Raw genomic sequence first — 10,360 nt, 5'->3', positions numbered from 1 at the left:
GTAAAATGACATCCTTGAATATTCAGAAAGATCAAAAGAATGTATGAAAAAGACTCTTTGAACTCTTAAAAGTGTCGAAGTCGCAAAAAGTAAACATTTTGTCCGGGCTGACTCCATTGTTTACCTTAACGCCGTGGTTACTGCATGCAACTTGCACGGCAAGTCCGGAGCTCCCGTGCGAGAGTTCCGGACTTGCCTTGAATGTCCTCATGAAGTTTCTCGATCTGCTGTATTTTACAACATTCAGTAAAAAGTGTTTTCAGCTACTAATTCCCTGACATGGGTATTTAAAAAATCTAAAGCCAAACCCTTAAAAAGTGGCAGTCAAATGGAGACGGTCATCGCAGGGCAGTGTTGACGTTCAATCTTGAAGAACTCCGGCCATTTTGTCACTGATTTCTAATCTGTACACAGCGCCCGGTTGCTGATTGGTTTCCAAGACCGAATCTGCATATCAATAGTAAATGGCTTTTGTGTTTTTGGGTGGACCCCGGATTGAAATTGTATGCCCATGTCCGAATTAGTTGAAGTATTATAGGATGGCCTTACCGTGCCAAAGTTAATATCAGTGGTTTACGGCAAACTTCAAAATGAAACTCAATGGTTTTTACTTTTTATTTTCCAGGGAGCTGAGACTAGAAGTTGAATGGTCCCTGAAAAAAAGCGAACATCCCCTAAATTGCACAGTCCATGTTTTTTATTACGCTTTTATTCATTTGGTTATTTAAAGGGAGTGGCACTTATGGTAATTACTCAAAATATAATTACTATCAAAAAACCTTTCTTGATTACGAGTAACGGGGAGAGGTTGATGTGATAAAACATTGTGAGAAACAGCTCCCAAGTGACGTCGTTTTCGAGAAAGAAGTAATTTTCCACGAATTTGATTTTGAGACCCCAGATTTAGAATTTGAGGTCTCGAAATCAAGCATCTGATAGCACACAACTTCGTGTGACCATGTTGCGACAAGGGTGTTTTTCTTTCATTAATATCTTGCAACTTCGACGACAGATTGAGCTCGAATTTTCACAAGTTTGCTATTTTATGCATTTGTTGAGATACACCAACTGTCAAGACTAGTCTTTAAAAATTACCAATAGTGTCTGATGTCTTTAATTGTATAGATATGTACGCAAACAACTCTACAAACTACTGAGGGATGTTTGTTTTCTGTACATCAAAATTACCGCTGTCGTAGTGCGTTTCAATGGGGAACTAATCTTTGGGGCGAGTTACTCAAAAAAGTGAACCGAAATTTGAAAAAAAATTTGTTAAATTATGGTTTTGTATTTCAACAGTAAATTTAATGACCTAATGCAAAACGTGTAACTCGCACTTAGCCTCGGTATTTGCGGCTCATTTTCAAACAATTTCGTAATTCATTATCCTTTGTTTGTTTGCTTTCCAATCATTTATAGCTATAACATGTTAATATTACCTAATAAAAATGTTTAGGTTACGGCTTAAATTCCAGTGTTCGTTCGAATAAAATAACAGATTCACCTTCAGAAATTAGCAAACTTTAATTGACTTTATTTTCACCACGCGAGCGCCCTCACTTGCCAGGTGTGTGCCAATCAAGTTATCGGTCGGGGAGGGGCTTAACTTTTTTTGGGAGGGGTGAAATCTAGTCTTTTGTGACCAAGCCTTCAGCAGCACTTTCTGCTACACGGCTTTATTAAATTGATTCCAAATATATTAAGGGTCCTGTCTATTGTTCACCTATTGTTCCCTTAAAGCCATTGAACCCTTTCGGTACAGGAAAAAAAAAAATTCACAGATTTACAAATAACTCACAGGGTTTACAGACGGTAGTGGTGAAAAAGTTCTCTTGAAATATTATTCTATGAAATGCTTTACTTTTCGAGAAAACAGTAAAACAACATCAATTCTCGTTACGGATTTATTTTAAACACATGTCATGACACGGCGAAAGGCGCGAATACAAGGGTGGGTTTTCCTGTTGTTTTCTCCCGACTCCGATGACCGATTAAGCCCAAATTTTCACAGGTTTGTTATTTGATATAGAATTTGTGAAACACAAAGTGTGGGCCTTGGACAAAACTGTTTACCGAAAGGGTCCAATGGCTTTAAAACTTCCTTGAGATCATTTATTGTTCCTATTGAGATTGCCTTTTGTGGGATCCATTGTAATTAGGACCTACATGCTCAACTTAAGGACAGACACACACATACAGCTTAGTTGCATTCACTACATTCACATCTTTTGCACTTAAACTTTTACACATTCTTTAATACTGTAAAAAGCACTGCGGCGACTTTGTGTAGGCCTAAGTCCCCATATAAAGTGGAAACTTCTTATTAACACACCCTCACATATGGAAGGCACTTAATACTAAACTCCTCAGAGGTTCGGCCCATCGGAGAATACCCGAGCGTTACAACCAGGTCCTAGTGGTTAGTCCACTCTTATGTAACAACTCCCCAAACCTGCTGCTACAAATGTACCTGATAAAGAGGTCTGAAGCAGTGTTTGCATCTTTTAAACATGAAAATATAAACAACCAGGTCCCAGTGGTTAGTCCACTCTTATGTAACAACTCCCCAAACCTGGTGCTACAAATGTATCTGATAAAGAGGTCTGAAGCAGTGCTTGCATCTTTTAAACATGAAAATATATACAACCAGGTCCCAGTGGTTAGTCCACTCTTATGTCACAACTCCCCAAACCTGCTGCTGAGGTCTGAAGCAGTGCTTGCATCTTTTAAACATGAAAATATAAACAACCAGGTCCTAGTGGTTAGTCCACTCTTATGTAACAACTCCCCAAACCTGCTGCGTGGGGGATCATCGCAAACTGTGTCAGAATGTTCCGAGAGCACACGAAAAGTTCCGAACCGCTGTTAAGATTAGTTTTTATTGCCTTCCCTCACATATGGCAGTTATGGGGAAACTTTTGTTGCTTAATTATTCCTCTTTTAGTATACAAGTGAGAAATTGCCGCTCTCAAAAACCTTGTTACTTTAGAAAGAGCCGTCTCTCACAATGATTTATACTATCAACAGCCAAGTAAGTTTTATATTGACAATTAATTTTTAATTTAGTAATTACAATCGTCCAGTGCCTTTAGGCACTGAATTACAACAGGCCAGGACAGGGTCATTGGGAGTAAAACCATGTTAATACAAACTCAAATCCGACAAGAAACACCTTATTTTGACAACCGATGTCATAAGTTTCGTTTATTATTTTGCTCTGCTGCAAAACACATGATAATGTCAGTTCATTGATTCACACTTCTTATGAAATATATGTTGAATGAATGGCTAGAACCTTCACACAGTCATATTGTGCAATTTAATGTCTTTCATAAATATTACATTAAAATCTCAATCAATGACAACACTGCTATTAACATTCTTAAAAAATACTATTTTGTACATCCATTCATTTCACAGACAATTTCCAATTGTCATCACTGCTATACTAAATTCATGTTCATGTTATTTATATTGTGATTAATGGATCACCCTCTGACTGCAAATTGATAATGAAAATCTGTTTATTGTTCAACTCCAAGTTTTGATTTCTACATAAGAGCTAATAATTAAAGTTAGTTGGACACCTTTGGTTATTGTCAAAGATTAGTATTCTCACTTAGTGTATCCCAAGAGAGATATGCATAAAATAAAAAAACCTGTGAACATTTAAAAGAGAATAATGAAAGAAAGAAAAACACTCATGCAGAAATTTGTTTGCTTTCATCATTGACATTAATCGACCTTTCTGGTAACTTCATTGTCTACTTCTCCTAACCCTTAAGCACATATGGTGTTTCTGGTTTAGTGGAGCAAAAGGTTTCTGAGTGCCCAACCTGTGTTTCCAATGTTTCAAAATCATACCTTTAAAATGTTGTTAGAATGAATTCAACACAAAAGGTATGTTGAGCTGTTATAACATCAATAAATAAGTTCAAAGGTTCAGAAGAACAGACCTTCCCTCTTGACAGTATCTCATAAAGACAGCACGGCAACTTAGTTGACAAAAATAAAGGAAGGATTTGGGTTTTGTTTTCTCACTCAAAGGATCACTATGAAACAAATATTCCTGTGGGACTTAGGGTCCAGTCTATACGGTCAATGTCAAATCATTTTTCAAATGTGTGTCTGAATTAACAACAGAGAATGGAAAAGGTGTCTTTATTGATCACAATTGTTAATTTGTTTTCATCATGGGTGGGATAAACTGAAAACCAAAATATTGTTTTTAAATAACCAGTCTTCAAGTCTTAAATTTTTATTTTAAATGATGTGTTCATGAGAAGTTCAGTTTTAAAAACCCACAAACCAAAACAAAATATCAACAACAATGGTAATTGTTGTCTTTGTGTTTTTTTCCTAGTTAAATATTTCTGTAATAAATTTGATTTATTTTTATCTAACTGGGTTTATGTGGATTTCTAAATTGACCTATTTGGCAGCCAACTTCTGCTTGAGGCTCTCTGGCATCTCTGGTGGTGGTGGGCGGGGCAGACGGAAGTACACCTTATTATAACCGAGTCATAGATGAACCATTGTACAGCAGTAAGGGTACCAACCAAACCCTTCCACAAACCTATAAGGACAAGAAAAGAGATCAAGCAGAGACTGGATGAATTGAATTATGAACATCTGTATTATTAATACAAGTCTGGATACTAACCGAGACAATACATGTCAGGATTTTCAAATGAATGAAAAGTAAAAGGCCCAGTGCCGCAATAAACCTTTTTGAGATATGGTGGCCACTATAGGAGTGCACTGTGTGGTTTGGGTGTGTACAGACAGATTTACACAAACCATTACAGTGCTTATAGTAGTGTGTCCACCATATCTCAAAATGGCTTATGAAACCCCTTGCTACATTTTATTTATTAAACCATGAAACAAACTGACAGAATAAATACTCCCTCCCACTAAATGTCAATGTAAAAACACAAATTGAAAAAAACTAATGTCCCCATCACAAGCATGACACCATGTGTACAAAGTTGACCAAATGCCTTGACACCTTCACTTGAATCTAACATCAACAAAGAACATGTTGATGCAGATGGGTGGTGAACGTCGAGCCATAAAGAGGTCATCACAATATTATATGTACTATTTTGCTCATAGCGGAGGTATTCTACTCTTACACACCAATGACTCAAGCACTCCCATGGAACACAACATTAATAGTGTTGCTGAATGGCTCTACAGAAAGTCACCCATTACATGATAACTAAACTGTAATACCATCCCAAGAGAGGATCTAAGGAAGTGTGTGAGGTACATTCATGCAATAAAAACCAAGGTCCACAACCCTGTCATACTTTGTAGAAAGTACCTAATACTGAGAGTAAAATCCATCTTGCACTCTGTGCAATACACAGCAAATAGCTAGTGAAAATAAAAACATGCAGGCGACTCAAACTTGTGGTTGATTTGTCCAACCCTGTGTGCATTAGGACTGTTCTCTGCACAATTTTAAATAAGTTAAGAGTTGACAGCTAGTACAACATGTGTTAATGAAAATTTCAGGATATCGAAAAAAGAAAAAAAAATCACTTACCAATGTAACCGACTAAGAAGGTGACCACAAGCTGTTCTGATTTGGTGCAGTCGGAGCGTGGCTTTGGGACTACATTTTTGTACAAGAACTCCACATGTCTCTCAAAGCAAGCAAACTTCATCATTGTGTATGAGATTTGTCTCAACCAGAGTGGAGGCAGACCTTAATAGAATCTATGGGAGAAAGGTTTAGAAATATTCTTTAAACTCGCATATAAGTTTTGAAATAAATCATATACACCAAATAGACAAAACAACCAAGGTAGTAAACAATGTACAGAACTAAACAAAACAAATCAAGTGTTCTTGCCTATGGGTCTGGAATGGTATGGCCATTGCCAATTTCATGAAGCACAGAAACCTGCTAAGCACAAGAAAAGAAGGCTAAGCAAATACAGGTTACCAGCCAACATTCCATGATGTTCCGGTGGTGCCACTGGTTCAACCCATAACTATTGCTTAGCAAAGAAACTGGTTCAACAATTTTCTGCTAAAAAGCTTGATGAGATTTGGCCCTTGTCCAATATAAAAAAAAACTATTATAAAATTCTAAATGACCTATCCTCTAATACCTTCCATGGCCCAAAGCTTTGGTTCAACCTCCCTTAATGTATTTGCGAATCCTGGCATTGTTTGAATGCGCACCTTGACTGCTTCCATCGGTGACAGTGCAATGTCAGCAAAGAACTCTGCACTTGCGGAGGCTGTTAGGTACAACGATGTTCCATACACAAGTATGTTCCTCACCCAATAAGTTGCTGTAAAGCGTCTGTCATGAGAAGTAACAAAAAGTTAAATCTAGTTTACCTTTAATCATTTTGATAACACAGAAATGATCCATAGTGTACTAGAAGTTCAAAAGTATTATTTTTATTATTAAAACATAGTTAGAATATAGGCCTACACTAAAAATAGCCTACATAAAAGTTATATTTGTAATTAAGTAACAGTATTTTTATAACATAATTAGACATTAGGCCTTTTCACACTATTGACCTTTGATCCGTGTCAAACCTTATCCGGATAGGGTTGGTGGTAAAATTTCAACACGGATATACACTAACTTTTACACTAGCTCTATAGGAAATCAGCTTTTTGGTTAATACTTGTGTGACTTCCAATCCGGATATTGTGCGACCGTTTCACACTGCAAACAGGGATCAAAGCAGGACAGGGCTACTTTTTAGGAACGCAGCACCTCTTGAAAAAAGAGGCGTTTTTAAAATATGTGAATATTCATGCTGCATGTAGGTAGGTTCAGTGCATGCACGCTCGCTTACAGGCGCACATACATGTAGTACAGTCAAGTACATAACCGCCGAAAGTTTTTTGCATAGCCCTGGAAAAGATTGCATGTGCAAAAGTATCCAGAGCGGACAGTATTGCATGGCGAACACAAATGCATCTGTCACCGGTATGGTCAAAATTTCAGATTTGGGGTCAACAAATTTCATATGATTTTAAGGTTCCAATTGATGCCGAACGGACTACTGAAGGCATGTTAACAGTCGAGACTGAGCATAAAACCAAAATATTCAAATTTCTCAATAAATTAAGTTTTGATTTTTAGTCCAAAATGAAATAATTTGACCATGCCGGTATAGTCAAACATTCAGGTTTGGGGTCAACAAATTTCCGATTATTTAATGATTCCCAATGATACAGAACAGACTACTAAAGACATTTTATCAGTCGGAATAGGTATACAACCAAAATATTCAGATTTATTGTGAATTTTGTATGTATGGATTTTTGGTTCGAAATAAAATAATTCGACAATGTGCCGGTATAGTCAAACATTCAGATTTGGGGTCAACAAAGTGCCGATGATTTCATGGTTCCCAAAGATACAGACCAGACTACTGACGACATTTATCAGTCGAGACTGGGTATACAACATAGAGTTATAAATAAGAACTATAGCGCGCACTGGCCTATAGATGCGCCACGGTATGCGAGCAGGCGGCCATTTCCTAAGTTGACAAAACAGCTATTTCACAGTGTGTGTTTGTGCAACCATTTTGTAGGTTGAACAAACAGCATTGCGTGAGCGTTCAATAAAAAAACCCTCAAACGTGTATTTCATATTCAATTCGCGTACAGACTGACGCGCTTGTCACCTTGCGGTCCCGTGGCGTTTGTGCACAAAGCATCACTCGTGCACCCTCTAGTTCTTTTATATAACTCTATGGTATACAACCAAAACAATTTAGATTTATTGAGAAATTTGGGAGTTTTGATTTTTGGTCAGAAATGAAAAAATCTACCATGCCAGTATGGTCAAAAATTCAGATTTGGGTCAACAAATTTCTGATGATTTCATTGTTCCCAAAGATACAGAACAGACTACTGAAGACATTTTATCAGTCGGTACAGGGTATACGACCAAAATATTCAGATAATATATAGAGAAACTGGTGAGTTTGGATTTTCATTGAATATGCACAAATGTCTGCGGAACGGTTTTGCATATAAGCAATAGTGTCCGCCCAGACGCTGCTGAATAATGAAATTGTGTCCTCCCGGACACTTTTGCATAGGCAGTTGTGTAATTCAGAGCAAAACTGTCCCTGCAGTAAATTAAACGCCCTTGGTCGACAGTACACGTTCGCCATTTTTTTATACAAGCTGTATGTAAGAGCATGTCATGAATGACATGAGAAATACTCCTGCTGCAAAAAGTCTTTAGAAGGTTTTTGCATAGCCCCGTACATGATTGCATGTGCAATTGTATTAGAAGCGGACAGTAGTGCATGGCGACCACAATTGCATCTGGCAACGGTATGGTCAAATTTCAGATTTGAGGTCAACAAATTTCCGATGATTTCATGGTTCCCAATGATACAGAACAGACTAATGGAAACTATAATGCCGGCGTCACAAAATATCTGTGTCGATGGGTAAGCGAGCAAAAGTTTGAGATTTATTGGGAACTTTGTAAGTTTGGGTTTTTGGGCCAAAATTTATGAAAATATGTGATGCCGACATCACAACATTTTCATATCTCAGGTCAACAAATTTTCAGTGATTTTATGGTTTCAAATGATACAGAAAGGACTACTGAGCACATTTTGTCAGTGTAGGATGGGTAAACAAGCAAAAGTTTGAGATTTATTGAGCATTTTGTAAGTTTGGGTTTTTGGTCCAAAATCCAAAAAATCTGTGATGCCGGAATCACAAAATTTTCAGATTTCGGGTCAATAAATTGTGGGTGATTTTATGATTGCAAATGATACAGAAAGGACGACTGAACACATTTCATCAGTGTGGGATAGGTAAACGAGCAAAAGTTTGAGATTTATTGAGCATTTTGGAAGTTTGGGTTTTTGGGCGAAAATTAAAAAAATCTGTGATGCCGGCATCACAAAATTTTCAGATTTCGGGTCAACAAATTTTGGGTGACTTTATGGTTTCAAATGATACAGAAAGGACTACTGAGCACATTTTGTCAGTGTGGGATGGGTAATCGAGCAAAAGTTTGAGATTTATTGACAATTTTGTAAGTTTGGGTTTTGGGGCAAAAATTTATGAAAATATGTGATGCCGACATCACAAAATTTTCATATCTCAGGTCAACAAATTTTTGGTGATTTTATGGTTTCAAATGATACAGAAAGGACTACTGAGCACATTTTGTCAGTGTAGGATGGGTAAACGAGCAAAAGTTTGAGATTTATTGAGCATTTTGTAAGTTTGGGTTTTTGGTCCAAAATCCAAAAAATCTGTGATGCCGGCATCACAAAATTTTCAGATTTCGGGTCAACAAATTTTGGGTGATTTTATGATTGCAAATGATACAGAAAGGACGACTGAACACATTTCATCAGTGTGGGATAGGTAAACGAGCAAAAGTTTGAGATTTATTGAGCATTTTGGAAGTTTGGGTTTTTGGGCGAAAATTAAAAAAATCTGTGATGCCGGCATCACAAAATTTTCAGATTTCGGGTCAACAAATTTTGGGTGATTTTATGGTTTCAAATGATACAGAAAGGACTACTGAGCACATTTTGTCAGTGTGGGATGGGTAATCGAGCAAAAGTTTGAGATTTATTGACAATTTTGTAAGTTTGGGTTTTGGGGCAAAAATTTATGAAAATATGTGATGCCGACATCACAACATTTTCATATCTCAGGTCAACAAATTTTCGGTGATTTTATGGTTTCAAATGATACAGAAAGGACTACTGAGCACATTTTGTCAGTGTAGGATGGGTAAACGAGCAAAAGTTTGAGATTTATTGAGCATTTTGTAAGTTTGGGTTTTTGGTCCAAAATCCAAAAAATCTGTGATGCCGGAATCACAAAATTTTCAGATTTCGGGTCAACAAATTTTGGGTGATTTTATGATTGCAAATGATACAGAAAGGACGACTGAACACATTTCATCAGTGTGGGATAGGTAAACGAGCAAAAGTTTGAGATTTATTGAGCATTTTGGAAGTTTGGGTTTTTGGGCGAAAATTAAAAAAATCTGTGATGCCGGCATCACAAAATTTTCAGATTTCGGGTCAACAAATTTTGGGTGATTTTATGGTTTCAAATGATACAGAAAGGACTACTGAGCACATTTTGTCAGTGTGGGATGGGTAATCGAGCAAAAGTTTGAGATTTATTGACAATTTTGTAAGTTTGGGTTTTGGGGCAAAAATTTATGAAAATATGTGATGCCGACATCACAAAATTTTCATATCTCAGGTCAACAAATTTTTGGTGATTTTATGGTTTCAAATGATACAGAAAGGACTACTGAGCACATTTTGTCAGTGTAGGATGGGTAAACGAGCAAAAGTTTGAGATTTATTGAGCA

General features: G+C 37.0%; 1 long non-coding RNA gene and 1 other non-coding gene across 3 annotated transcripts in view; both read right to left on the bottom strand.

Moving 5' to 3' along the window:
• Nucleotides 1-3,222: 3,222 nt before the first annotated feature.
• The window catches only part of LOC139936723 (uncharacterized), a 105,990-nt gene continuing 98,852 nt past the window's right edge, over nucleotides 3,223-10,360 (bottom strand). Inside the window, exons 6-8 of one of the 2 annotated variants that reach the window (XR_011786005.1) lie at nucleotides 6,126-6,322; nucleotides 5,555-5,727; nucleotides 3,223-4,576 (exon numbers count right to left, since the gene is read on the bottom strand). This is a non-coding gene — a long non-coding RNA (uncharacterized lncRNA). The remainder of the gene's footprint in view (nucleotides 4,577-5,554; nucleotides 5,728-6,125; nucleotides 6,323-10,360) is intronic. The other variant, XR_011786006.1, reaches the window with a different exon arrangement.
• Nucleotides 5,080-5,269, bottom strand: LOC139936777 (small nucleolar RNA SNORA53). Its single transcript, XR_011786030.1, has one exon. It is a non-coding gene; the product is annotated as a small nucleolar RNA SNORA53 (small nucleolar RNA).

This window comes from Asterias amurensis, chromosome 4 (genome assembly GCF_032118995.1).
Source record: "Asterias amurensis chromosome 4, ASM3211899v1".
NCBI classification, from domain to species: domain Eukaryota; kingdom Metazoa; phylum Echinodermata; class Asteroidea; order Forcipulatida; family Asteriidae; genus Asterias; species Asterias amurensis.
Note: the sequence above shows the minus strand (reverse complement) of the source record. Positions and strands in the feature narration are given on the sequence as shown.